At 46.9% G+C, this 24,817-nt stretch overlaps 1 pseudogene; it reads left to right on the forward strand.

Moving 5' to 3' along the window:
* Positions 1 to 1,721: 1,721 nt before the first annotated feature.
* LOC147119388 (uncharacterized) overlaps positions 1,722 to 24,817 on the forward strand; it is a 383,928-nt pseudogene continuing 360,832 nt past the window's right edge.

Raw genomic sequence — 24,817 nt, forward strand, 5'->3', positions numbered from 1 at the left:
TTGTAAATCTTTTCTGCACCCTCTCTAAGGCCTTGGCTTCCTTCATAAAGTTGAGACCAAACCAGTGTTTTATAAAGGTTCATCATAACTTCCTTGCTTTTTGACTCTATGCCTCTATTTATAAAGCCCAGGATCCCGTATGCTTTTTTAACCGCTTTCTCAACCTGCCCTGCCACCTTCAACGATTTGTGCACACATACCCCCAGGTCTTTCTGTTCATGCACCCACTTTAGAATTGTACCCTTTAGTTTATATTACCTCTCCTCCTTCTTCCTACCAAAATGTATCACTTTGCACTTTTCTGCATTAAATTTTATCTGCGACGTGTCCGCCCATTCCACCAGCCTATCTATGTCCTCTTGAAATCTATCACTATCCTCCCCACCGTTCACTATACTTCCAAGTTTTGTATCATGTGCAAATTTTGAAATCGTGCCCTGTACATCCAAGTCTAAGTCATTAATATATATCAAGAAAAGCAGTGGTCCTAGTACCGACCCCTGGGGAACACCACTGTATACCTTCCTCCAGTCTGAAAAACAACCGTTCACCACTACTCTCTGTTTTCTGTCACTTAGCCAATTTCGTATCCATGCTGCCACTGTCCCTTTTATTTCATGGGCTTCAACTTTGCTGGCAAGCTATGTGGCACTTGTCGAACGCCTTTTGGAAATCCATGTACACCACATTAAGCGCATTGCCCTCATCAACCCTCTCTGTTACCTCATCAAAAAACTCAATCAGAATCAGAGCGGTTTCTGGGGCGCGGGGAATTGTGGGTGCTGCGGCTGCCATTAGTCAGTGGCTGTGGGGAAGAGTTTTATTGCAGGCTGACGGAAGGTAGGTCCCTGGTCGCCTGTGTAGGTCTTTTTGTTACTTCAGTTTGAGCTGGAGTGGAGATGGAGGAGAAGCTGCTGGGTTTAACCCCCAGTACTTCTGAGCCCAGGAGGACCCAACAATTTCCAATGTGAGACTGTCAAGGGAGGTGGATTCTGGGGGAGTTTAGATTGCTAAGCAGACACTGTCCCTACAATGTAAAAGATTATTGTTTTAGGACCAAGTATTTCTGTAAAGGCTTTTAATCCGTTTTACATATACAGATTTTTAAAATTAATTCTTGGAATATGGGCATCGCTAGTAAGGCCAGCATATATTGCCAATCCCCAGTGTCCTGTTGAGAAGGTGATGGTGGGCCTTCTTCTTGAACCGCTGCAGTCCGTGTGGTGAAGATACTCCCACAATGCCAAGAGTTACCAGATTTTGACTCAGCAACGAACGGTGATATTTGTCCAAGTCAGGATGGTGAGTGACTTGGAGGGGAACTTGGTGGTGATTGTGTTCCCATGTACCTGCTTCCCTTGTCCTTCTACGAGCTGGAGGTTGCGGGTTTGGGAGTTTTTGTCAAAGTTGTTGTCGAGCTGCAGATGTATAAAGTCTCTCTCCTTTGACCCCTCCCACGCCCACCTCTCTCTCTCTCTCCTCCCATAGAGGCCAGAGTCGTGTGTAGGCCCAGACCAGGTGGCAGGTTCCCTTCCCTTAAAGACATTAGTGAACCAGTTGGGTTTTTATGACAATCCGGCAGCTTTCATGGTCAGTTTTTTCTGGTGCCGACCCCACAAATGACCAGATTCATTGAGCTCAATTTCACAACTTGCCTTTGTGGTTTTTGTGTGTTCTCTCTCACGCTCCCTTTTTCCTGTTTTAAATTCATTTTACAGGATATTAGAAAGGGAGGATTTGAAGACGGGAAACTCAAACAAAACATCACATCAAGATCTGACAGAGTCACTTGATTAATCGGGACCTGAATTTCATCGGCCTTTGAACATGGAAGCAAAAAGCACCGTTCACAGCGGGGAGAAACCGTATGCCTGTTCTCTGTGTGGACGAGGATTCAGCCGATCATCTGGCCTGTCGAGACACAAGCGCAGTCACACCGGGGAGAAACCGTGTAAATGTGGGGACTGTGGGAAGGGATTCAGTTAGCTGTTTGAGCTGGAAATTCATCGACGCAGTCACACCGGGGAGACACTGTTCACCTGCCCCGAGTGTGGGAAGGGATGCACTCATTCCTCTGCCCTGCTGAAGCACCAGCGAGTTCACACTGACAAGAGACCTTTTAAATGCCTGGACTGCGGGAAGTGCTACAAAAGTTCTGGGGAACTGACATGCCATCAACGTGTTCACACTGAAGAGAGACCGTTCAAGTGCTCTCACTGCGAGACTGGGTTTAGGCGATCATCTGACCTCACTGTACACCAGCGCACCCACACTGGGGAGAGGCCATTCACCTGTTCCGTGTGTGGGAAGGGATTCACTCAGTCATCCCAGCTCACTAAACACCAGCTTGTTCACACTGATGAGAGACCTTTTAAATGTTCTGACTGCGAGAAGTGCGTTAAAAGCAAAAAGGATCTGCTGACACACCAGCGAGTTCACACTGGGGAGAGGCCATTCACCTGCTCCATGTGTGGGAAGGGATTCGCCCATTCATCCCAACTACTGAAACACCAGCATGTTCACACTGGGGAGAGGCCGTTCACTTGCTCTGTGTGTGGGAAGAGATTCACTGATTCATCCCACTTGCTGACACACCAGCGAGTTCACAAGTGACTGCAGAGTTTGGATTCTGCTGTTGTTGCTGCTGTTAATCACATCCAGGACTGAACCATGATCATTCTGACAGTTGGGGTTTGTTTCTGCTGATGTTAATATCCCTATAACTGGGGTGGAATTTAATATTCTGGATAATATTCCAGAGACGTTAAACTGAGATCCCGTCTGCTCTCTCAGGTGGATGTAAAATATCCCATGGCATTATTTTGAAGAAGAGCAGGGGAGTTATCCCCGGTGTCCTGGCCAATATTTATACTTCAATCAACATAACAAAAAAAACAAGATTACCTGGTCATTATCACGTTGATTTTTGTAGGAGCTTGTTGTATACAAATTGGCTGCCACATTACCTACATTACAACAGTGACTACAATTGAAAAGTGCTTCATTACCTGTAAAGCGCTTTGGGATGTCCTGAGGTCATGAAAGACGCGATAGAAATACAAGTCTTTCTTTTATAAATGTCAGTTAATCTGCTTTGTTTTAAACACATTGTAGATTTTTGTCTTTTCCACCTGAGTGTTTAGCATCACCTGGCTGGAGCTCAGAAAGGACAATCTGGGGGAGGCTCGTACGGCGGGAACAGAACTTCAGCCTGGACACAGTCCTTCAGGGCCACACTGAGAGGGGCAAACGGCACTTTGGTCTTTCTCGTCTCTCTTCACTGACAGCAAAGTCCCCGTATGGGTTAATCTCGAGGCGTGTGAGAAACGTGTCCCAGCCGCTCTCTTCCATGGTTCAGAGCTCCTAGGCACGGAACAGAAGGCTCCTTTACAACTGTATTTAGAGTCAGGAAGAACAACGGTGAATGCTGGAAACGTGCTGTCAAATCAGAGATTGGTGTCAAATTGAGATCTGCTCCTGACTGAAAGGGAGCCTGTTAACTGCTGGTACAACTACACAACAGACATTTGATCTCCAGATAAAGAAGGACCTGCAGCGTGTTTCCAGGCATTCCCTGTTTTATGGATGTGTGTGTGTCCAGGATAATTAAAATTACACAACCCGGAACATTCACGGGGTGCGATCCCGAAAGTTACTCTGGGATCACTCCCGCTGTGGAACTCCACCACTGACCCTGATGTAGGTTGTAGGCTCAGGGAGTGGGGCCTCCAGGAGTGGACGGTAAGAAAGCTGGGTTTTATTAGAAGATCAGATTTAATATGAAGTAAAGTCATAAAAGTAAAGTCTTGCTTTGTTTTATATACATGTATGTTTAATATTAGTGGACTTTGTATTAAAGACCTGTGCCTAGTGAACTATTAGCTTGTAATCACCTCAGACAGAACAGGCTCTAATTATCCCTTTTAAGCAGAAACAGACCTCGTGTGAACAGAACCAGCAGACCTGAGAACTCTGCCTGTGTGGACTGAGCCAAACCATGAAGGCCATTTGTTTCTTGAAATGCCCCAGTAAAAGCAAACTCTGACATTGTTCTGACTCGCAGATTCCTCGTAGCTCCAATGAACAGGAAGCGGTTACTCGATGAACCCTAAACAGCCATCCAATGGAATGCTTTGTTTGATGAACGTCTATCAGCTCAATGGTTTGATTGGCCGTGGGAACCAGGGTCACATGGGCTGTACCGGATTGGGCTTTAAATACAGGAACAGTTTGCAGCTTAGGTCAGAGCGCACCCCGGGAAGAAGAAAGCTGATGGCTACAGCCAAGGTGGAACATCCTTCGGGCTGTCCCTGGAGAGAGCACGCGGTGTCCGCCGGGACGCTGGAGGCCTTCCATGACCGATGGGCACCGGAGGGACTGGAGTCAATTGTCAACACCAGCAACAGTATTCGGATCTGATTTAATTATAATTTGGAGTTGATTGTTTGTGTCCCTTTAAAAAGGGGGCCCTCTCGGTAATGTGACATCGATTGATGACAATGTCATTCTAATTGGCCTTTTATAAGAGTCGAACATCCTTTCATGCCTCCCAGGCTTGGCAATCATCAAAGTCTGAGTTCATGGATACAGCTTGTTAGATTATGAGTCTTACTATATAACTATAATATTGTAAGAATGTTACAAGAAGTATTCCTTTGCAGAATCTCCCATGTAAATATTTTGCACTCATTTAGTGTGGGAGTTGTATTACTGTAGAATCTACATATTAAATATAAAGCCTGTGCTCAGGGGGATTAAGGTGTGTGGAATGTTTCACTGGAGATCTCGAACTCAACTAGGAATAGCGTAAAACCTCATCAGGATTGTAAACAACTTCAGTCTGATATACACTGGAGATTGGTGTCAGTGACTGTGGGGTCAGTTTATATCAGACAGGAGGAGATTGGTGTCAGTGACTGTGGAGCTGGTTTATATCAGACAGGAGGAGATTGGTGTCAGTGACTGTGGGATTGGTTTATATCAGACAGGAGGAGATTGGTGTCAGTGACTGTGGGATTGGTTTATATCAGACAGGAGGAGATTGGTGTCAGTGACTGTGGGATTGGTTTATATCAGACAGGAGGAGATTGGTGTCAGTGACTGTGGGATTGGTTTATATCAGACAGGAGGAGATTGGTGTCAGTGACTGGGGTTGGTTTATATCAGACAGGAGGAGATTGGTGTCGGTGACTGTGGGGCTGGTTTATATCAGACAGGAGGAGATTGGTGTCAGTGACTGGGGTTGGTTTATATCAGACAGGAGGAGATTGGTGTCAGCGACTTTGGGATTGGTTTATATCAGACAGGAAGAGATTGGTGTCAGTGACTGTGGGGTTGGTTTATATCAGATAGGAGGAGATTGGTGTCAGTGACTGGGGGGTTGGTTTATATCAGATAGGAGGAGATTGGTGTCAGTGATTGTGGGGTTGCTTTATATCAGATAGGAGGAGATTGGTGTCAGTGACTGGGGGGTTGGTTTATATCAGATAGGAGGAGATTGGTGTCAGTGATTGTGGGGTTGGTTTATATCAGACAGGAAGAGATTGGTGTCAGTGACTGTGGGGTTGGTTTATATTAGACAGGAGGAGATTGGTGTCAGTGATTGTGGGGTTGGTTTATATCAGACAGGAGGAGATTGGTGTCAGTGACTGTGGGGTTGGTTTATATCAGATAGGAGGAGATTGGTGTCAGCGACTGTGGGGTTGGTTTATATCAGATAGGAGGAGATTGGTGTCAGTGACTGGGGGGTTGGTTTATATCAGACAGGAGGAGATTGGTGTCAGTGACTGTGGGATTGGTTTATATCAGACAGGAGGAGATTGGTGTCAGTGACTGTGGGATTGGTTTATATCAGACAGGAGGAGATTGGTGTCAGTGACTGTGGGGTCAGTTTATATCAGACAGGAGGAGATTGGTGTCAGTGACTGTGGAGCTGGTTTATATCAGACAGGAGGAGATTGGTGTCAGTGACTGTGGGATTGGTTTATATCAGACAGGAGGAGATTGGTGTCAGTGACTGTGGGATTGGTTTATATCAGACAGGAGGAGATTGGTGTCAGTGACTGTGGGATTTGTTTATATCAGACAGGAGGAGATTGGTGTCAGTGACTGTGGGATTGGTTTATATCAGACAGGAAGAGATTGGTGTCAGTGACTGTGGGGTTGGTTTATATTAGACAGGAGGAGATTGGTGTCAGTGACTGTGGGGTTGGTTTATATCAGATAGGAGGAGATTGGTGTCAGTGACTGGGGGGTTGGTTTATATCAGATAGGAGGAGATTGGTGTCAGTGATTGTGGGGTTGCTTTATATCAGATAGGAGGAGATTGGTGTCAGTGACTGGGGGGTTGGTTTATATTAGACAGGAGGAGATTGGTGTCAGTGATTGTGGGGTTGGTTTATATCAGACAGGAGGAGATTGGTGTCAGTGACTGTGGGGTTGGTTTATATCAGATAGGAGGAGATTGGTGTCAGCGACTGTGGGGTTGGTTTATATCAGACAGGAGGAGATTGGTGTCAGTGACTGGGATTGGTTTATATCAGACAGGAGGAGATTGGTGTCAGTGACTGTGGGGTTGGTTTATATCAGACAGGAGCAGATTAGTGTCAGTGACTGGATTGGTTTATATCAGACAGGAGGAGATTGGTGTCGGTGACTGTGGGGCTGGTTTATATCAGACAGGAGGAGATTGGTTTCAGTGACTGTGCGGTTGGTTTATATCAGACAGGAGGAAATTGGTGTCAGTGACTGTGGGCGTGGTTTAAATCAGACAGGAGGAGATTGGTGTCAGTGACTGTGAGGTTGGTTTATTTCAGACAGGAGGAGATTGGTGTCAGTGACTGTGGGATTGGTCAGATCAGTCGGGAGGAGATTGGTGTCAGTGACTGTGGGATTGGTTTATATCAGACAGGAGGAGATTGGTGTCAATGACTGGGGCTGGTTTATATCAGACAGGAGGAGATTGGTGTCAGTGACTGTGGGTTTGTTTTATATCAGACAGGAGGAGATTGGTTTCAGTGACTTTGGGGCTGGTTTATGTCAGACAGGAGGAGATTGGTGTCACTGACTTTGGGGTTGGTTTATATCAGACAGGAAGAGATTGGTGTCAGTGACTGGGACTGGTTTATATCAGACAGGAGGAGATTGCTGTTAGTGACTGTGCGGTTGGTTTACATCAGACAGGAGGAGATTGGTGTCAGTGAATGTGGGCTTGGTATATATCAGACAGGAGGAGATTGGTGTCGGTGACTGTGGGGTTGGTTTATATCAGACAGGAGGAGATTGGTGTCAGTGACTGTATGGCTGGTTTGTATCAAACAGGAGGAGATTGGTGTCACTGACTGTGGGGTTGGATTATATCAGACAGGAGGAGATTGGCGTCAGTGTCTGTGGGGTTGGTTTTTATCAGACATGAGGAGATTGGTGTCAATGACTGGGACTGGTTTATATCAGGCAGGAGAAGATTGGCGTCAGTGACTGTGGGGCTGGTTTATATCAGACAGGAAGCGATTGGTGTCAGTGACTGTGCGGCTGGTTTATATCAGACAGGAGGAGATTGGTGTCAGTGTCTGTGGGGTTGGTTTATATCAGACAGGAGGAGATTGGTGTCAGTGACTGGGGGGTTGGTTTATTTCAGACAGGAGGAGATTGGTGTCAGTGACTGGGGTTGGTTTATATCAGACAGGAGGGGATTGGTGTCAGTGACTGTGGGGTTGGTTTATATCAGACAGGAGGAAATTGGCGTCAGTGACTGTGGGGCTGGTTTATATCAGACAGGTGGAGATTTGTGTTGGTGACTGTGGGGTTGGTTTATATCAGATAGGAGGAGATTGGTGTTGGTGACTATGGGGTTGTTTTATTTCAGACAGGAGGAGATTGGTGTCAGTGACTGGGGTCGGTTTATATCAGACAGGAGTAGATTCGTGTCAGTGACTGTGGGGTTGGTTTATATCAGAGCGGAGGAGATTGGTGTCAGTGACTGGGGTGGGTTTATATCAGACAGCGGGAGATTGGTGTCAGTGACTGGGGTTGGTTTATATCAAACAGGAGGAGATTGGTGTCAGTGACTGTGGGGTTGGTTTATATCAGACAGGAGGAGATTAGTGTCAGTGACTGTGGGGTTGGTTTATATCAGACAGGAGGAGATTGGTGTCAGTGGCTGTGGGGTTGGTTTATATCAGACAGGAGGAGATTGGTGTCAGTGACTGTGGGGTTGGTGTATATCAGACAGGAGGAGATTGGTGTCAGTGACTGTGGGGTTGGTTTATATCAGACAGGAGGAGATTGGTGTCAGTGACTGTGGGGCAGGTTTATATCAGATAGAGGAGATTGGTGTCAGTGACTGTGGGGTTGGTTTATATCAGACAGGAGGAAATTGGCGTCAGTGACTGTGGGGCTGGTTTATATCAAACTAAGGAGATTGGTGTCAGTGACTGGGGTTGGTTTATATCAGACAGGAGGAGATTGGTGTCAGTGACCGTGGGGTTGGTTTTTATCAGACAGGAGGAGATTAGTGTCAGTGACTGTGGGGTTGGTTTATATCAGACAGGAGGAGATTGGTGTCAGTGACTGTGGGGTTGGTTTATATCAGACAGGAGGAGATTGGTGTCAGTGACTTTGGGGCTGGTATATATCAGACAGGAGGAAATTGGTGTCAGTGACTGTGGGGTTGGTTTATATCAGACAGGAGGAGATTGGTGTCCGTCACTGTGGGGTTGGTTTATATCAGACAGGAGGAGATTGGTGTCAGTGACTTTGGGGCTGGATTATATCAGACCGGAGGAAATTGGTGTCGGTGACTGTGGGGTTGGTTTATATCAGACAGGAGGAGATTGGTGTCAGTGACTGTGGGATTTCTTTATATCAGACAGGAGGAGATTGGTGTCGGTGACTGTGGGGTTGGTTTATATCAGACAGGAGGAGATTGGTGTCAGTGACTGTGGGGTTGGTTTAAATCAGACAGGAGATTGGTGTCAGTGACTGTGGGGTTGGTTTACATCAGACAGGAGGAGATTTGTGTCAGTGACTGTGGGGTTGGTTTATATCAGACAGGAGGAGATTGGTGTCAGTGACTGTGTGGCTGGTGATTATCAGACAGGAGGAGATTGCTGTCACTAACTGTGGGGTTGGTTTATATCAGACAGGAGGAGATTGGCGTCAGTGACTGTGCGGTTGGTTTATATCAGACAGGAGGAGATTGGTGTCAGTGACTGTGGGGTTGGTTTACATCAGACAGGAGGAGATTGGTGTCAGTGACTGTGTGGCTGGTGATTATCAGACAGGAGGAGATTGGTGTCACTAACTGTGGGGTTGGTTTATATCAGACAGGAGGAGATTGGCGTCAGTGACTGTGCGGTTGGTTTATATCAGACAGGAGGAGATTGGTGTCAGTGACTGTGGGGGTGGTTTATATCAGACAGGAGGAGATTGGTGTCAGTGACTGTGAGGTCAGTTTATATCAGATAGGAGGAGATTGGTGTCAGTGACTGAGGAGCTGGTTTATATCAGACAGGAGGAGATTGGTGTCAGTGACTGTGGGATTGGTTTATATCAGACAGGAGGAGATTGGTGTCAGTGACTGGGGTTGGTTTATATCAGACAGGAGGAGATTGGTGTCGGTGACTGTGGGGCTGGTTTATATCAGACAGGAGGAGATTGGTGTCAGTGACTGGGGTTGGTTTATATCAGACAGGAGGAGATTGGTGTCAGCGACTTTGGGATTGGTTTATATCAGACAGGAAGAGATTGGTGTCAGTGACTGTGGGGTTGGTTTATATTAGACAGGAGGAGATTGGTGTCAGTGATTGTGGCGTTGGTTTATATCAGACAGGAGGAGATTGGTGTCAGTGACTTTGGGCCTGGTATATATCAGACAGGAGGAAATTGGTGTCAGTGACTGTGGGGTTGGTTTATATCAGACAGGAGGAGATTGGTGTCCGTCACTGTGGGGTTGGTTTATATCAGACAGGAGGAGATTGGTGTCAGTGACTGTGGGATTTATTTATATCAGACAGGAGGAGATTGGTGTCGGTGACTGTGGGGTTGGTTTATATCAGACAGGAGGACATTGGTGTCAGTGACTGTGGGGTTGGTTTAAATCAGACAGGAGATTGGTGTCAGTGACTGTGGGGTTGGTTTACATCAGACAGGAGGAGATTTGTGTCAGTGACTGTGGGGTTGGTTTATATCAGAAAGGAGGAGATTGGTGTCAGTGACTGTGTGGCTGGTGATTATCAGACAGGAGGAGATTGGTGTCACTGACTGTGGGGTTGGTTTATATCAGACAGGAGGAGATTGGCGTCAGTGACTGTGCGGTTGGTTTATATCAGACAGGAGGAGATTGGTGTCAGTGACTGTGGGGGTGGTTTATATCAGACAGGAGGAGATTGGTGTCAGTGAGTGTGAGGTCAGTTTATATCAGACAGGAGGAGATTGGTGTCAGTGACTGAGGAGCTGGTTTATATCAGACAGGAGGAGATTGGTGTCAGTGACTGTGGGATTGGTTTATATCAGACAGGAGGAGATTGGTGTCAGTGACTGGGGTTGGTTTATATCAGAAAGGAGGAGATTGGTGTGGGTGACTGTGGGGCTGGTTTATATCAGACAGGAGGAGATTGGTGTCAGTGACTGGGGTTGGTTTATATCAGACAGGAGGAGATTGGTGTCAGCGACTTTGGGATTGGTTTATATCAGACAGGAAGAGATAGGTGTCAGTGACTGTGGGGTTGGTTTATATTAGACAGGAGGAGATTGGTGTCAGTGATTGTGGGGTTGGTTTATATCAGACAGGAGGAGATTGGTGTCAGTGACTGTGGGGTTGGTTTATATCAGATAGGAGGAGATTGGTGTCAGTGACTGGGGGGTTGGTTTATATCAGATAGGAGGAGATTGATGTCAGTGATTGTGGGGTTGCTTTATATCAGATAGGAGGAGATTGGTGTCAGTGACTGGGGGGTTGATTTATATCAGATAGGAGGAGATTGGTGTCAGTGATTGTGGGGTTGGTTTATATCAGACAGGAAGAGATTGGTGTCAGTGACTGTGGGGTTGGTTTATATTAGACAGGAGGAGATTGGTGTCAGTGATTGTGGGGTTGGTTTATATCAGACAGGAGGAGATTGGCGTCAGTGACTGTGCGGTTGGTTTATATCAGACAGGAGGAGATTGGTGTCAGTGACTGTGGGGGTGGTTTATATCAGACAGGAGGAGATTGGTGTCAGTGACTGTGAGGTCAGTTTATATCAGATAGGAGGAGATTGGTGTCAGTGACTGAGGAGCTGGTTTATATCAGACAGGAGGAGATTGGTGTCAGTGACTGTGGGATTGGTTTATATCAGACAGGAGGAGATTGGTGTCAGTGACTGGGGTTGGATTATATCAGACAGGAGGAGATTGGTGTCGGTGACTGTGGGGCTGGTTTATATCAGACAGGAGGAGATTGGTGTCAGTGACTGGGGTTGGTTTATATCAGACAGGAGGAGATTGGTGTCAGCGACTTTGGGATTGGTTTATATCAGACAGGAAGAGATTGGTGTCAGTGACTGTGGGGTTGGTTTATATTAGACAGGAGGAGATTGGTGTCAGTGATTGTGGCGTTGGTTTATATCAGACAGGAGGAGATTGGTGTCAGTGACTTTGGGGCTGGTATATATCAGACAGGAGGAAATTGGTGTCAGTGACTGTGGGGTTGGTTTATATCAGACAGGAGGAGATTGGTGTCCGTCACTGTGGGGTTGGTTTATATCAGACAGGAGGAGATTGGTGTCAGTGACTGTGGGATTTATTTATATCAGACAGGAGGAGATTGGTGTCGGTGACTGTGGGGTTGGTTTATATCAGACAGGAGGACATTGGTGTCAGTGACTGTGGGGTTGGTTTAAATCAGACAGGAGATTGGTGTCAGTGACTGTGGGGTTGGTTTACATCAGACAGGAGGAGATTTGTGTCAGTGACTGTGGGGTTGGTTTATATCAGAAAGGAGGAGATTGGTGTCAGTGACTGTGTGGCTGGTGATTATCAGACAGGAGGAGATTGGTGTCACTGACTGTGGGGTTGGTTTATATCAGACAGGAGGAGATTGGCGTCAGTGACTGTGCGGTTGGTTTATATCAGACAGGAGGAGATTGGTGTCAGTGACTGTGGGGGTGGTTTATATCAGACAGGAGGAGATTGGTGTCAGTGAGTGTGAGGTCAGTTTATATCAGACAGGAGGAGATTGGTGTCAGTGACTGAGGAGCTGGTTTATATCAGACAGGAGGAGATTGGTGTCAGTGACTGTGGGATTGGTTTATATCAGACAGGAGGAGATTGGTGTCAGTGACTGGGGTTGGTTTATATCAGAAAGGAGGAGATTGGTGTGGGTGACTGTGGGGCTGGTTTATATCAGACAGGAGGAGATTGGTGTCAGTGACTGGGGTTGGTTTATATCAGACAGGAGGAGATTGGTGTCAGCGACTTTGGGATTGGTTTATATCAGACAGGAAGAGATAGGTGTCAGTGACTGTGGGGTTGGTTTATATTAGACAGGAGGAGATTGGTGTCAGTGATTGTGGGGTTGGTTTATATCAGACAGGAGGAGATTGGTGTCAGTGACTGTGGGGTTGGTTTATATCAGATAGGAGGAGATTGGTGTCAGTGACTGGGGGGTTGGTTTATATCAGATAGGAGGAGATTGATGTCAGTGATTGTGGGGTTGCTTTATATCAGATAGGAGGAGATTGGTGTCAGTGACTGGGGGGTTGATTTATATCAGATAGGAGGAGATTGGTGTCAGTGATTGTGGGGTTGGTTTATATCAGACAGGAAGAGATTGGTGTCAGTGACTGTGGGGTTGGTTTATATTAGACAGGAGGAGATTGGTGTCAGTGATTGTGGGGTTGGTTTATATCAGACAGGAGGAGATTGGTGTCAGTGACTGTGGGGTTGGTTTATATCAGATAGGAGGAGATTGGTGTCAGCGACTGTGGGGTTGTTTATATCAGATAGGAGGAGATTGGTGTCAGTGACTGGGGGGTTGGTTTATATCAGATAGGAGGAGATTGGTGTCAGTGACTGGGGGGTTGGTTTATATCAGATAGGAGGAGATTGGTGTCAGTGATTGTGGGGTTGGTTTATATCAGACAGAAGGAGATTGGTGTCAGTGACTGTGGGGTTGGTTTATATCAGACAGGAGGAGATTGGTGTCAGTGACTGGGATTGGTTTATATCAGACAGGAGGAGATTGGTGTCAGTGACTGTGGGGTTGGTTTATATCAGACAGGAGCAGATTAGTGTCAGTGACTGGATTGGTTTATATCAGACAGGAGGAGATTGGTGTCGGTGACTGTGGGGTTGGTTTATATCAGACAGGAGGAGATTGGTGTCAGTGACTGTGGGGTTGATTTATATCAGACAGGAGGATATTGGTGTCAGTGACTGTGAGGTTGGTTTATATCAGACAGGAGGATATTGGTGTCAGTGACTGTGGGGCTGGTTTATATCAGACAGGAGGAGATTGGCTTCAGTGACTGTGCGGTTGGTTTATATCAGACAGGAGGAGATTGGTGTCAGTGACTGCGGGGGCGGTTTATATCAGACAGGAGGAGATTGGTGTCAGTGACTGTGAGGTTGGTTTATATCAGACAGGAGGAGATTGGTGTCAGTGACTGTGGGGCTGGTTTATATCAGACAGGAGGAGATTGGTTTCAGTGACTGTGCGGTTGGTTTATATCAGACAGGAGGACATTGGTGTCAGTGACTGTGGGCGTGGTTTAAATCAGACAGGAGGAGATTGGTGTTATTGACTGTGGGTTTGGTTTATATCAGACAGGAGGAGATTGGTTTCAGTGACTGGGGCTAGTTTATATCAGACAGGAGGGGATTGGTGTCAGTGACTGTGGGGTTGGTTTATATCAGACAGGAGGAGATTGGTGTCAGTGACCAGTGACTGTGGGGGTGGTTTATGTCAGACAGGAGGAGGTTGGTGTCAGTGACTGTGCTGCTGGTATTTATCAGACAGGAGGAGATTGGTGTCACTGACTGTGGGGTTGGTTTATATCAGACAGGATGAGATTGGCGTTAGTGTCTGTAGGGTTGGTTTATATCAGACATGAGGAGATTGGTGTCAGTGACTGTGACTGGTTTATATCAGACAGGAAGAGATTGGTGTCAGTGACTGTGGGGCTGGTTTATATCAGTTGGGAGGAGATTGCTGTCAGTGACTGTGAGATTGGTTTATATCAGACAGGAGGAGATTGGTGTCAGTGTCTGTGGGGTTGGTTTATATCAGACAGGAGGAGATTGCTGTCAGTGTCTGCGGGGTTAGTTTATATCAGACAGGAGGAGATTGGTGTCAGTGACTGGGGTTGGTTTATATCAGACAGGAGGAGATTGGTGTCAGTGACTGCGGGGTTGGTTTACATCAGACAGGATGTGATTGGTGTCAGTGACTGTGGGGCTGGTTTATATCAGACAGGAGGAGATTGGTGTCAGTTACTATGGGGCTGGTTTACATCAGACAGGATGTGATTGGTGTCAGTGACTGTTGGTTTGGTTTATATCAGACAGGAGCAGATTGGCGTCAGTGACTGGGACTGGTTTATATCAGACAGGAGGAGATTGGTGTCAGTGACTGGGGTTGGTTTATATCAGACTGGAGGAGATTGGTGTCAGTGACTGTGGGGTTGGTTTATATCAGACCGGAGGCGATTGGTGTCAGTGACTGTGCGGCTGGTATATATCAGACAGGAGGAGATTGATGTCACTGACTGTAGGGTTGGTTTATATCAGACAGGAGCAGATTGGCGTTAGTGTCTGTGGGGTTGGTTTATATCAGACATGAGGAGATTGGTGTCAGTGACTGGGACTGGTTTATATCAGACAGGAAGAGATTGGTGTCAGTGACTGTGGGGCTGGTTTATATCAGTTGGGAGGAGATTGCTGTCAGTGACTGTGGGATTGGTTTTTATCAGACAGGAGGAGATTGGTGTCAGTGTCTGTGGGGTTGGTTTATATCAGACAGGAGGAGATTGGTGTCAGTGACTGTGGGGCTGGTTTATCTCAAACGGGAGGAGATTGGTGTCAGTGACTGTGGGGTTGGTTTATATCAGACAGGAGGAGATTGGTGTCAGTGACTGTTGGGTTGGTTTATATCAGACAGGAGGAGATTGGTGTCAGTGACTGTGGGGTTGGTTTATATCAGACAGGAGGAGATTGGTGTCAGTGACTGTGGGGTTGGTTTATATCAGACAGGAGGAGATTGGTGTCAGTGACTGTGCGGCTGGTATATATCAGACAGGAGGAGATTGGTGTCACTGACTGTAGGGTTGGTTTATATCAGACAGGAGGAGATTGGCGTTATTGTCTGTGGGGTTGGTTTATATCAGACAGGAGGAAATTGGTGTCAGTGACTGTGCGGCTGGTATATATCAGACAGGAGGAGATTGGTGTCACTGACTGTAGGGTTGGTTTATATCAGACAGGAGGAGATTGGCGTGAGTGTCTGTGGGGTTCGTTTATATCAGACATGAGGAGATTGGTGTCAGTGACTGGGACTGGTTTATATCAGACATGAAGAGATTGGTGTCAGTGACTGTGGGGCTGGTTTATATCAGTTGGGAGGAGATTGCTGTCAGTGACTGTGGGGTTGGTTTATATCAGACAGGAGGAGATTGTTGTCAGTGACTGTGGGGTTGGTTTATATCAGACAGGAGGAGATTGGTGTCAGTGACTGTGGGGTTGGTTTGTATCAGACAGGAGGAGATTGTTGTCAGTGACTGTGGTGTTGGTTTATATCAGACAGGAGGAGATTGTTGTCAGTGACTGTTGGTTTGGTTTATTTCAGACAAGAGGAGATTGGTGTTGGTGACTGTGGTGTTGGTTTATATCAGACAGGAGGAGATTGTTGTCAGTGACTGTTGGTTTGGTTTATATCAGACAGGAGGAGATTGGTGTCAGTGACTGTGGGGTTGGTTTATATCAGGCAGGAGGAGATTGGTGTCAGTGACTGTGGGGCTGGTTTATATCAGACAGGAGGAGATTGGTGTCTGTGAATGTGGGTTTGGTTTATATCACACAGGAGGAGATTGGTGTCAGTGACTGGGACTGGTTTATATCAGACAGGAAGAGATTGGTGTCAGTGTCTGTGGGGTTGGTTTCTATCAGACTGGAGGAGATTGGTGTCAGTGACTGCGGGGTTGGTTTATATCAGACAGCAGGAGATTGGTGTCAGTGACTGGGGTTGGTTTATATCAGAGAGGAGGAGATTGTTGTCAGTGACTGTGGGGTTGGTTTATATAGACAAGAGATTAGTGTCAGTGACTCAGGTTGGTTTATATCAGACAGGTGGAGATTTGGTGTCAGTGACTGTGGGGTTGGTTTATATCAGACAGGAGGAGATTGATGTTGGTGACTGTGGGGATGGTTTATATCAGACAGGAGGAGATTGTTGTCAGTGACTGGGATTGGTTTATATCAGACGGGGCAGATTGGTGTCAGTGACTGGGGTTGGTTTATATCAGACAGGAGGAGATTGTTGTCAGTGACTGGGATTGGTTTATATCAGACGGGGGAGATTGGTGTCAGTGACTGGGGTTGGTTTATATCAGACAGGAGGAGATTGGTGTCAGTGACTGGGGTTGGATTCTATCAGACAGGAGGAGATTAGTGTCAGTGACTGTGGGGTTGGTTTATATCAGACAGGAGGAGATTGCTGTCAGTGACTGTGGGGTTGGTTTATTTCAGACAGGAGGAGATTGGTGGCAGTGACTGTGGGGTTGGTTTTTATCAGACAGGAGGAGATTGGTGTCAGTGACTGTGGGGCTGGTTTATATCAGACAGAGGAGATTGGTGTCAGTGACTGTGGGGCTGGTTTATATCAGACAGGAGGAGATTGGTGACGGTGACTCTGGGGTTGGCTTACATCAGACAGGAGGAGATTGGTGTCAGTGACTGTGGGGCTGGTTTATATCAGACAGAAGGTGATTTGTGTCAGTGACTGTAGGGCTGGCTTATATCAGTTGGGAGGAGATTGGTGTTAGTGACTGTGGGGTTGCTTTATATCAGACACGACGAGATTAGTGTCAGTGAGTGTGGGGTTGGTTTATATCAGACAGGACGAGATTGGTGTCAGTGACTGTTGGGCTGGTTTATATCAGACAGGAGGAGATTGGTGTCAGTGACTGCGGGGTTGGTTTACATCAGACAGGATGTGATTGGTGTCAGTGACTGTGGGGCTGGTTTATATCAGACAGGAGGAGATTGGTGTCAGTTACTATGGGGCTGGTTTACATCAGACAGGATGTGATTGGTGTCAGTGACTGTTGGTTTGGTTTATATCAGACAGGAGAAGATTGGCGTCAGTGACTGGGACTGGTTTATATCAGACAGGAGGAGATTGGTGTCAGTGACTGGGGTTGGTTTATATCAGACTGGAGGAGATTGGTGTCAGTGACTGTGGGGTTGGTTTATATCAGACCGGAGGCGATTGGTGTCAGTGACTGTGCGGCTGGTTTATATCAGACAGGAGGAGATTGGTGACGGTGACTCTGGGGTTGGCTTACATCAGACAGGAGGAGATTGGTGTCAGTGACTGTGGGGCTGGTTTATATCAGACATGAGGAGATTGGTGTCAGTGACTGGGACTGGTTTATATCAGACAGGAAGAGATTGGTGTCAGTGACTGTGGGGCTGGTTTATATCAGTTGGGAGGAGATTGCTGTCAGTGACTGTGGGATTGGTTTATATCAGACAGGAGGAGATTGGTGTCAGTGTCTGTGGGGTTGGTTTATATCAGACAGGAGTAGATTGGTGTCAGTGACTGTGGGGCTGGTTTATCTCAAACGGGAGGAGATTGGTGTCAGTGACTGTGGGGTTGGTTTATATCAGACAGGAGGAGATTGGTGTCAGTGACTGTTGGGTTGGTTTATATCAGACAGGAGGAGATTGGTGTCAGTGACTGTGGGGTTGGTTTATATCAGACAGGAGGAGATTGGTGTCAGTGACTGTGCGGCTGGTATATATCAGACAGGAGGAGATTGGTGTCACTGACTGTAGGGTTGGTTTATATCAGACAGGAGGAGATTGGCGTTATTGTCTGTGGGGTTGGTTTATATCAGACAGGAGGAAATTGGTGTCAGTGACTGTGCGGCTGGTATATATCAGACAGGAGGAGATTGGTGTCACTGACTGTAGGGTTGGTTTATATCAGACAGGAGGAGATTGGCGTTAGTGTCTGTGGGGTTCGTTTATATCAGACATGAGGAGATTGGTGTCAGTGACTGGGACTGGTTTATATCAGACATGAAGAGATTGGTGTCAGTGACTGTGGGGCTGGTTTATATCAGTTGGGAGGAGATTGCTGTCAGTGACTGTGGGGTTGGTTTATATCAGACAGGAGGAGATTGTTGTCAGTGACTGTGGGGTTGGTTTATATCAGACAGGAGGAGATTGGTGTCAGTGACTGTGGGGTTGGTTTGTATCAGACAGGAGGAGATTGTTGTCAGTGACTGTGGTGTTGGTTTATATCAGACAGGAGGAGATTGTTGTCAGTGACTGTGGGGTTGGTTTATATCAGACAAGAGGAGATTGGTGTTGGTGATTGTGGGGTTGGTTTATATCAGGCAGGAGGAGATTGGTGTCAGTGACTGTGGGGCTGGTTTATATCAGACAGGAGGAGATTGGTGTCTGTGAATGTGGGTTTGGTTTATATCACACAGGAGGAGATTGGTGTCAGTGACTGGGACTGGTTTATATCAGACAGGAAGAGATTGGTGTCAGTGTCTGTGGGGTTGGTTTCTATCAGACTGGAGGAGATTGGTGTCAGTGACTGCGGGGTTGGTTTATTTCAGACAGCAGGAGATTGGTGTCAGTGACTGGGGTTGGTTTATATCAGAGAGGAGGAGATTGTTGTCAGTGACTGTGGGGTTGGTTTATATAGACAAGAGATTAGTGTCAGTGACTCAGGTTGGTTTATATCAGACAGGTGGAGATTTGGTGTCAGTGACTGTGGGGTTGGTTTATATCAGACAGGAGGAGATTGGTGTTGGTGACTGTGGGGATGGTTTATATCAGACAGGAGGAGATTGTTGTCAGTGACTGGGATTGGTTTATATCAGACGGGGGAGATTGGTGTCAGTGACTGGGGTTGGTTTATATCAGACAGGAGGAGATTGTTGTCAGTGACTGGGATTGGTTTATATCAGACGGGGGAGATTGGTGTCAGTGACTGGGGTTGGTTTATATCAGACAGGAGGAGATTGGTGTCAGTGACTGGGGTTGGATTCTATCAGACAGGAGGAGATTAGTGTCAGTGACTGTGGGGTTGGTTTATATCAGACAGGAGGAGATTGCTGTCAGTGACTGTGGGGTTGGTTTATTTCAGACAGGAGGAGATTGGTGGCAGTGGCTGTGGGGTTGGTTTTTATCAGACAGGAGGAGATTGGTGTCAGTGACTGTGGGGCTGGTTTATATCAGACAGAGGAGATTGGTGTCAGTGACTGTGGGGCTGGTTTATATCAGACAGGAGGAGATTGGTGACGGTGACTCTGGGGTTGGCTTACATCAGACAGGAGGAGATTGGTGTCAGTGACTGTGGGGCTGGTTTATATCAGACAGAAGGTGATTTGTGTCAGTGACTGTAGGGCTGGCTTATATCAGTTGGGAGGAGATTTGTGTTAGTGACTGTGGGGTTGCTTTATATCAGACACGACGAGATTAGTGTCAGTGAGTGTGGGGTTGGTTTATATCAGACAGGACGAGATTGGTGTCAGTGACTGTTGGGCTGGTTTATATCAGACAGGAGGAGATTGGTGTCGGTCACTGTGGGGCTGGTTTATATCAGACAGCAGGAGATTGGTGTCAGTGACTGGGACTGGTTTATATCAGACAGGAGGAGATTGGTGTTATTGACTGTGGGTTTGGTTTATATCAGACAGGAGGAGATTGGTTTCAGTGACTGGGGCTAGTTTATATCAGACAGGAGGGGATTGGTGTCAGTGACTGTGGGGTTGGTTTATATCAGACAGGAGGAGATTGGTGTCAGTGACCAGTGACTGTGGGGGTGGTTTATGTCAGACAGGAGGAGGTTGGTGTCAGTGACTGTGCTGCTGGTATTTATCAGACAGGAGGAGATTGGTGTCACTGACTGTGGGGTTGGTTTATATCAGACAGGATGAGATTGGCGTTAGTGTCTGTAGGGTTGGTTTATATCAGACATGAGGAGATTGGTGTCAGTGACTGGGACTGGTTTATATCGGACAGGAAGAGATTGGTGTCAGTGACTGTGGGGCTGGTTTATATCAGACAGGAGGAGATTGGTGTCAGTGACTGCGGGGCTGGTTTCTTTCAGACAGGAGGAGATTGGTGTCAGTGACTGGGGTTGGTTTATATCAGACAGGAGGAGATTGTTGTCAGTGACTGTGGGGCAGGTTTATATCAGACAGGAGGAGATTGGTGTTGGTGACTGTGGGGCTGGTTTATATCAGACAGGAGGAGATTGGTGTCAGTGACTGTGGGGCTGGTTTATATCAGACAGGAGGAGATTGGTGTCCGTGACTGTGGGTTTGGTTTATATCAGACAGGAGGAGATTGGTGTCAGTGACTGTGAGGCTGGTTTATATCAGACAGGAGGAGATTTGGTGTCGGTGACTGTGGGGTTGGGTTATATCAGACAGAAAGAGATTGGTGACAGTGACTGTGGGGTTGGTTTATATCAGGCAGGAGGAGATTGGTGTCGGTGACTGTGGGTTTGGTTTATATCAGACAGGAGGAGTTTGGTGTCAGTGACTGTGAGGCTGGTTTATATCAGACAGGAGGAGATTTGGTGTCGGTGATTGTGGGGCCGATTTAAATAAGACAGGAGGAGATTGGTGTCGGTGACTGTGGGGTTGGTTTATATCAGACAGGAGGAGATTGGTGTCGGTGACTGTGGGGTTGGTATATATCAGACAGGAGGAGATGGGTGTCAGTGACTGTGGGGTTGGTTTATATCAGACAGGAGGAGATTGGTGTTAGTGACTGTGGGTTTGGTTTATATCAGACAGGAGGAGATTGGTGTCAGTGACTGGGGCTAGTTTATATCAGACAGGAGGAGATTGGTGTCAGTGACTGGGGCTAGTTTATATCAGACAGGAGGAGATTGGTGTCAGTGACCAGTGACTGTGGGGTTGGTTTATATCAGACAGGAGGAGATTGGTGTCAGTGACTGTGCGGCTGGTATATATCAGACAGGAGGAGATTGGTGTCACTGACTGTGTGGTTGGTTTATATCGGACAGGACGAGATTGACGTTAGTGTCTGTGGGGTTGGTTTATATCAGACATGAGGAGATTGGTGTCAATGACTGGGACTGGTTTATATCAGACAGGAAGAGATTGGTGTCAGTGAATGTGGGGCTGGTTTATATCAGACGGGAGGAGGTTGATGTCAGTGACTATGGGGCTGGTTTATATCAGACAGGAGGAGACTGGTGTCAGTGACTATGGGGCTGGTTTACATCAGACAGGAGGTGATTGGTGTCAGTGACTGGGGCTAGTTTATATCAGACAGGAGGAGATTAGTGTCAGTGTTTGTGGGGCTGGTTTATATCAGACAGGAGGAGATTGGTGTCAGTGACTGTGGGGTTGGTTTATATCAGACAGGAGGAGATTGGTGTTCGTGACTGGGGCTAGTTTATATCAGACAGGAGGAGATTAGTGTCAGTGACTGTGGGTTTGGTTTATATCAGACAGGAGGAGATTGGTGTCAGTGACTGGGGCTAGTTTATATCAGACAGGAGGAGATTGGTGTCAGTGACTGTGGGGTTGTTTTATATCAGACAGGAGGAGATTGGTGTCAGTGACCAGTGACTGTGGAGTAGGTTTATATCAGACAGGAGGAGATTGGTGTCAGTGACTGTGCGGCTGGTATATATCAGACAGGAGGAGATTGGTGTCACTGACTGTGTGGTTGGTTTATATCGGACAGGAGGAGATTGGCGTTAGTGTCTGTGGGGTTGGTTTATATCAGACATGAGGAGATTGGTGTCAGTGACTGGGACTGGTTTATATCAGACAGGAAGAGATTGGTGTAAGTGACTGTGGGGCTGGTTTATATCAGTTGGGAGGAGATTGCTGTCAGTGACTGTGAGATTGGTTTATATCAGACAGGAGGAGATTGGTGTCAGTGTCTGTGGGGTTGGTTTATATCAGACAGGAGGAGATTGGTGTCAGTGACTGCGGGGTTAGATTATATCAGACAGGAGGAGATTGGTGTCAGTGACTGGGGTTGGTTTATATCAGACAGGAGGAGATTGGTGTCAGTGACTGTGGGGCTGGTTTATATCAGACAGGAGGAGATTGGTGTCAGTTACTATGGGGCTGGTTTACATCAGACAGGATGTGATTGGTGTCAGTGACTGTTGGTTTGGTTTATATCAGACAGGAGGAGATTGGTGTCAGTGACTGGGGTTTGTTTATATCAGACAGGAGGAGATTGGTGTCATTGACTGTGGGGTTGGTTTATATCAGACTGGAGGAGATTGGTGTCAGTGACTGTGGGGTTGGTTTATATCAGACCGGAGGCGATTGGTGTCAGTGACTGTGCGGCTGGTATATATCAGACAGGAGGAGATTGATGTCACTGACTGTAGGGTTGGTTTATATCAGACAGGAGGAGATTGGCGTTAGTGTCTGTGGGGTTGGTTTATATCAGACATGAGGAGATTGGTGTCAGTGACTGGGACTGGTTTATATCAGACAGGAAGAGATTGGTGTCAGTGACTGTGGGGCTGGTTTATATCAGTTGGGAGGAGATTGCTGTCAGTGACTGTGGGATTGGTTTATATCAGACAGGAGGAGACTGGTGTCAGTGACTGTGGGGCTGGTTTATCTCAAACGGGAGGAGATTGGTGTCAGTGACTGTGGGGTTGGTTTATATCAGACAGGAGGAGATTGGTGTCAGTGACTGTTGGGTTGGTTTATATCAGACAGGAGGAGATTGGTGTCAGTGACTGTGGGGTTGGTTTATATCAGACAGGAGGAGATTGGTGTCAGTGACTGTGGGGTTGGTTTATATCAGACAGGAGGAGATTGGTGTCAGTGACTGTACGGCTGGTATATATCAGACAGGAGGAGATTGGTGTCACTGACTGTAGGGTTGGTTTATATCAGGCAGGAGGAGATTGGCGTTATTGTCTGTGGGGTTGGTTTATATCAGACAGGAGGAAATTGGTGTCAGTGACTGTGCGGCTGGTATATATCAGACAGGAGGAGATTGGTGTCACTGACTGTAGGGTTGGTTTATATCAGACAGGAGGAGATTGGCGTTAGTGTCTGTGGGGTTCGTTTATATCAGACATGAGGAGATTGGTGTCAGTGACTTGGACTGGTTTATATCAGACATGAAGAGATTGGTGTCAGTGACTGTGGGGCTGGTTTATATCAGTTGGGAGGAGATTGCTGTCAGTGACTGTGGGGTTGGTTTATATCAGACAGGAGGAGATTGTTGTCAGTGACTGTGGGGTTGGTTTATATCAGACAGGAGGAGATTGGTGTCAATGACTGTGGGGTTGGTTTGTATCAGGCAGGAGGAGATTGTTGTCAGTGACTGTGGTGTTGGTTTATATCAGACAGGAGGAGATTGTTGTCAGTGACTGTGGGGTTGGTTTATATCAGACAAGAGGAGATTGGTGTTGGTGATTGTGGGGTTGGTTTATATCAGGCAGGAGGAGATTGGTGTCAGTGACTGTGGGGCTGGTTTATATCAGACAGGAGGAGATTGGTGTCTGTGACTGTGGGTTTGGTTTATATCAGACAGGAGGAGATTGGTGTCAGTGACTGGGACTGGTTTATATCAGACAGGAAGAGATTGGTGTCAGTGTCTGTGGGGTTGGTTTATATCAGACAGGAGGAGATTGGTGTCAGTGACTGCGGGGTTGGTTTATATCAGACAGCAGGAGATTGGTGTCAGTGACTGGGGTTGGTTTATATCAGAGAGGAGGAGATTGTTGTCAGTGACTGTGGGGTTGCTTTATATCAGACACGACGAGATTAGTGTCAGTGAGTGTGGGGTTGGTTTATATCAGACAGGACGAGATTGGTGTCAGTGACTGTTGGGCTGGTTTATATCAGACAGGAGGAGATTGGTGTCGGTCACTGTGGGGCTGGTTTATATCAGACAGGAGGAGATTAGTGTCAGTGACTCAGGTTGGTTTATATCAGACAGGTAGAGATTGGTGTCAGTGACTGTGGGGTTGGTTTATATCAGACAGCAGGAGATTGGTGTCAGTGACTGGGACTGGTTTATATCAGACAGGAGGAGATTGGTGTTATTGACTGTGGGTTTGGATTATATCAGACAGGAGGAGATTGGTGTCAGTGACTGGGGCTAATTTATATCAGACAGGAGGGGATTGGTGTCAGTGACTGTGGGGTTGGTTTATATCAGACAGCAGGAGATTGGTGTCAGTGACTGTGGGGTTGGTTTATATCAGACAGCAGGAGATTGGTGTCAGTGACTGGGACTGGTTTATATCAGACAGGAGGAGATTGGTGTTATTGACTGTGGGTTTGGATTATATCAGACAGGAGGAGATTGGTGTCAGTGACTGGGGCTAATTTATATCAGACAGGAGGAGATTGGTGTCAGTGACCAGTGACTGTGGGGGTGGTTTATGTCAGACAGGTGGAGATTGGTGTCAGTGACTGTGGGGTTGGTATTTATCAGACAGGAGGAGATTGGTGTCACTGACTGTGGGGTTGGTTCATATCAGACAGGATGAGATTGGCGTTAGTGTCTGTAGGGTTGGTTTATATCAGACATGAGGAGATTGGTGTCAGTGACTGGGCCTGGTTTATATCAGACA

This window comes from Somniosus microcephalus, chromosome 4 (genome assembly GCF_052327205.1).
Source record: "Somniosus microcephalus isolate GS21.2 chromosome 4, FLI_Smic_1.0, whole genome shotgun sequence".
Taxonomy (NCBI): Eukaryota; Metazoa; Chordata; class Chondrichthyes; order Squaliformes; family Somniosidae; genus Somniosus; species Somniosus microcephalus.